The 5,455-nt window shown below is 39.9% G+C and overlaps 1 pseudogene; it reads right to left on the bottom strand.

Annotated features, from left to right (window-relative positions):
• The window catches only part of LOC115067627, a 7,338-nt pseudogene extending 4,163 nt beyond the window's left edge, over positions 1-3,175 (bottom strand).
• Between the last annotated feature and the right edge of the window lie 2,280 nt (positions 3,176-5,455).

Genomic DNA, 5,455 nt, shown 5'->3' with positions numbered 1-5,455 from the left:
ATAATGTACTTTATTCTATATAAGAAAGTACTTTAATATATAAAGGCCTATAGAGTCTATTTTGTCTCCCCCAAAGTCCTTCAGTGTATGCCCATCCGTTGGCACCTGGTTGATCTACCAAGTCCCATACTTGAAAGAGACTGTCTCTCTTCTTTCTAGCAGTCAAAATTTCTTCAGGTTTGTTTGGAATTTCTTACTCTCTTATGTATGCTGAGATTTTTCTGATTTGACGGTTCATGGGGCTTGCGCATGTTGTCACCTTTATGATGAACTCATAAAATTAATTGACCATCTGTCTGGAAAACTGTTTCCTTGTGGTCAGCTACCACTCTAGCTATATGATCTCTCCACACTCTCTTCTGAAGATGGCTGAGCTTTGGGAGGTATCTTGTTTATGAATAAACACTCTGAAGCCTCTTGTTTTCTGCTCATTGACCAGTTGTAGGTTTCAGTTTTAACCACAAGTTTCTGCATAAGGAAACATCTCTGGTGAGAGTTGAGGGATATCTTAATAGATATCTTAATAAATAGATACTCTGTGGGTATAACAGCAAGTCATTAGGAGTCAATTTAATATAACTGTTTAACGGAAAACAAGTATTAGGCTCTCCACTATTCCCTGTGTCCTGCCTAGCCTCAGGCTCCTAAACCAGATATCACTGTAAGGTATGGGCTCCATCCTACAAAGCAGACATTAAGTCTAATTAGATGCGGTTGGTTACTCCCATAATATTCATACTACTATTGTGCTATGGGCCTATTTTGCCAGGCCAGTTGTTGCAATTTGTAGGACTTACAGCTGGGTAAGGCTGATGAATACTTTTTGCCTCTTGGTAGCATGCTTGACACCTTTTAGCACTCGGAAACTTATCCAGTGGACACGAAGCTCTGAAGTCAGTGCCACCTTGATTTCGCCACGTTTGCTCTACAGTTCATCTATGTAGTGTCTTCAGCAATAGTGTGTTACTATCAAATTCTGGTGGTTAATGAATTGGCAATGACCAATAGTGTATCAGGGTCTATGGGAGCCCTGGTCAACAGCTTCAACAGAGGTAGTATGATGTTTGTTTTCATTATCTTAGCCATTCTGAGTGTGGTAAGATGAAATCTCAAAGTAGTTTATTGAGATTTTATTTTAATAGCATATGATTTCTAGTAGGGGCAATGTCCTCCTTTTATAAGGTATTTCCTTTAAGTCTCTTTTTTATAATTTTTGGTAGGTTTCTATTCTGCTTTTTCTAAAGGCCCTAAGTGTTACTAATTCATCCCCAAATGCCGTCCTCTGTCCCGCCTTCCCACTGCCCACTCCAGTTAACTCTTCTCACTGTATTATCCTCCTTTCTCCTTTATGTCAGTACATTCTACCACTTCTCCCATGAAGCCCTCCCCATGGCCATTTATTTCTTTTCCTACTTCTTTAGATTTTAAAATTGAAACATGCACATCTAGCATTTCACAGCTAGCATCCGGCTATCAAACCCTGCATCCAGAACATGTAACTTTAATTGACAAATGGAAGCTGAAGTAAATAAAAAAGCTTATTTACATCAAAGGACACCATCATTCAAGTGAAGAGGTAACCATCAGAATGGAAAAAAGTCTTTATGGGCTATACTTCTGGTGGAGGATTAAGTATCTAGAATATACATGAACACACACACACACACACACACACACACACACACAACTAAACATCAAAAAAAAAAAAAAAACCCACCCACAACTAAATCTAGTACAAGCTGCTGAACAGAGGGGCATTTTTTTATGTAAAAATGCAAATATCTGAGAAATACTTTTTTTAAGATGTTCAACATCTATAGTCATCCAGAAAATGGGAATTAAACTACTTTGAGATTTCATCTTACCCCTCTCAGAATGGCTAAGGTAATGAAAACAAACAGCATCATACATTGGTGAGCATGTGGAGATAAGGGAACTCTTACCCACTGTTGGTGACAGCACAAAATGTTGCAGCCACTTTGGAAATCAGTGTGCAGATTGCTCAAAAATCTTGACACTGATATAACAGATTGTTTAGCCATACCACTCTTGGTCATGTGTCCCAAAGACTCTATACTGTAGAAATACTTATTCATTCATATTCAGTGCTGCCTTTTTCATATTAGAAATTGGAAACAACCTAGATGTCCACCAGCTGTAATGGATAATGAAGGTGTGGTACATATATGCAGTGGAATGTTTTCAGCTCTTAAAACTAATTATAATATTTGCAGTTTAATGGATGGAATTGTAAGCAATCATCCTGAGTGAGGTAACCCAGACCAGAAAGATAAACATGTTAATTTTTTTTTCAGTGTAATGGTTCTTATTCATTTACCCTCACATCCACTCTTCAGCTTCTCAGATCACACCCCCATCTCCCTGCCAGCTTCATGTCCTTTACCTATCCCACTGAGTTCAGTTAGTGCTGCCTATATATGAATGGGTATGGAACCATCTACTGGAGCATGGTCAACCTACCAGGACCACACTCCCAATCAACACTGACTTCCTGTCTCCTACTCACTATCACTTACCCTTAGTTCTTCAGTTAGGGGGGCCTCTTGTGTCCCTCCTCCATCCATGCTGGCATGTTGACTGGCTTTCCTGCAGACCTTGTGTCAGAACCAAAACTGCCATAAATTTACCAGTGCAAAAAGTCCTGTCATAACCAGAAGACAGTTTTCCCTAGTCTTCCCTGACCACTGGTGTTTATAGTCCTTCCAGCCCTCTTCCGCGGTGGACCCTGAACTTCTTGGGTGGAAGGAATGTAGCATAGATTTATCGTTGAACACTCCATGGACTCTTGTTTGCTGCACTTTAGCCAGTTGTGAGTCTCTGTATTGTGTCGTCCACTGTACAAAGATGTTTTTCTCATGAGGACTGAGAGCTTCTCTATGTAAATGTATGTATATGTATGTAGAGATACATATTTAGAAAGCAGTTTGATACTATGCCCATTTAGTAAAGTAATAGCAGCACGTTTACCCATAGGGTCTATGAGCCCCATAGCCACAAATTCTTAGTCAGGTTTACAGTAGCAAACACGCATTATTCTCTTGTGGAGTAGACTTTAAACCCAATCAAAAAGTGGTTGCTGTATAACATTCATGCCCAGGTACACCCTTGGGCATTTCTTACCAGGCTGGTAATTATTGTAGTTCACAGCATTCATAGCTGGTTAAGACATTTTTGAGACAGAGTCTTCCTGTAGCTCCAACTGGTCTGAAATTCCCTTTGTAGACCAGGGTGGCCTCACCTGTCTCTGCCTTCCACTGCCTTCCAAGTGCTGAGATTAATGGCATGTGCAACTATGCCAGCTATGAGTAAGATTTTTAATGACTTTTCTTCTCCAGCAGCCTTGATAGGAGCTTTCGGTTACTATGAGAGCTGTGCAGTAGGGAGAGAACAGTTAGGGTGTTACCGGTGGGTTTTATCCATGTCCTGTGACCAAAGTTTGTGGTGTCTTCAGTAATAGTGTCTTAACAAATTCTTAGGAGTGGAAAAGAGTGGTGGCAACAGCCATGGTTTGTTTTGGGGTCTCTGGGACCTCCCCCCACAAACAGCTTTAGAGAATATATCCCACATACCTGGTACTGGGCTTTTTACTTGGTAGCTTATAGCTTCTGAGACAAGCGTTCTTGGGACAATGCAGTTAACTCCATTTAAATTCCTGTGTGTGTGTGTGTGTGTGTGTGTGTGTGTGTCTGTGTGTGTCTGTGTTTTAGGAACACTATACAAAAAGTTTCCATATGGCTATTAAAAATATCCTTAGCATTAGTTATTCCTCCCCTACAGTCTTTCCCTCTAAGCATCCATAAATCAAGGGAAGGCAAATGTTTCACAGCTTTGACAGCTAGAAAACCCAAATTGTCATCAAGTACTTGCCAGAAGTTTGGCAGGCCACTGTGAGAACAGTAGGAAAGAACAGGAGGTTCTGAGGCTTTCATGTGGATAAATGAAAAGAAATCTCTGGAAGTAGCAGGGAAGGGGGTTTGAACCCTGGGAAACCAAACCAAAGTTTTCTGGATAAATTCCTATGCTGAGGACTAAGTGTTGTGTTGGGGGTAAGGTTTAAGCATGTAAATTTTTAAATTTTATTTTTATTTTCATTTGTGTGTCTTGGTGTGTGTGTGGCACTTGTATGTAGATGCCCATGAAGTCTTCAAAAAGCGTGTCAGACTTTTGTAATTGGAATTACAGACAGTTGTGAGTCATGAAATGTGGGTGCCGGGAACTGAACTGTCCTCTGAAAAAGCAGCAATTGCTTTTAACTAGCGAACCCTCTCTCCAACCCTAACGCATACCTAATTTTTCATCCAAGGGCCCTTAGTAAATTGAGTTCAAAGAAAAAAAAAATCTCTAAATTTATTACCCTTGTGTATAATGTGAAAAGCATCATCGTCAACCACTGTGTTACAGACATTTAGGCATCCGTGTGGTCTTCTTACACACATGCAGGCAAAACACTAATGCACACAAAATAAAAATTTTAAAAATTGTACATAAAGTACATGGGGTTTAGAGGGGAGTGCTGGAAGGAAGGATTATGGGGGAGTTGGAGGAGAGAGCATGGAAGGTGGATTTGATCAATACACATGTTATTCATGCATGACATTCTCAAGCAATAAATAAAAGTATTTTTTTAATGATAGAGGATTCCATGCTCAGAAAATGCTGTGCTAGCTGGAAGCCCTTTTGGGAGAGACTCATTGAGAACCTAATTGAGAAAAAAAAATAATTGAGAATACAATGAAAAATAATCTGAGAAGGACTGAAGAGCTAAGGGGAATATAAGGGGGAAATGTTTTTCTGCTCATTTGATTGTCCGACTCGGACAAGTCTGTGTTGTCCTTAATTCTACTCTATTGTGGGTTCTGGTGCCAAATGAAGCCACTGTCTAGATGCCTGGAACATCTTGTTCTGTTTCCCACAGAACCAGAAGAGGGAGACAGAATATCATACAGATGTGATTTGAATATGCTCTTATGATGCTCTGATGGGAGGGCAAAAACAGTTATGAGAGTTATGTTCAACAGCAAAACTATAGTTGGCTTTCAATTTCATGACTTGCTTTTCATACATAGAAAGGCAACTGGTTTGTTTTATTCTCTTTCTGTTGTCATTTAATGTAAAATGTACACCCCAGGCTCTTGTGTTTGAACAATTTGTCACTAACTGGTTCCAGTCTTTGGAGTAGTTGTATAACCTTTGGAACTTAGGCCCGAGATAGAATATGTGAGTCCCTCAGGCTGTGCCTTGAATTTTTTTTTTTTTTTTTCTGATTCTGGTCTGAGCTGTTTTCTTCCTGGTCTTATAGTCATATGAGAAATCCCTTCAACAGGTCCTGCCTATACCATGCATCTTACCCTGACAGACTTAAGCCTCTGAAGACCTGAGTCACTATATATTTAATCCTTAAAAAGTTGGGCAGTTTGTCAGAGCAATGAGAAAA

Source organism: Nannospalax galili, unplaced genomic scaffold, assembly GCF_000622305.1.
Source record: "Nannospalax galili isolate Female #2095 unplaced genomic scaffold, S.galili_v1.0 scaffold446, whole genome shotgun sequence".
Lineage (NCBI taxonomy): Eukaryota > Metazoa > Chordata > Mammalia > Rodentia > Spalacidae > Nannospalax > Nannospalax galili.
Note: the sequence above shows the minus strand (reverse complement) of the source record. Positions and strands in the feature narration are given on the sequence as shown.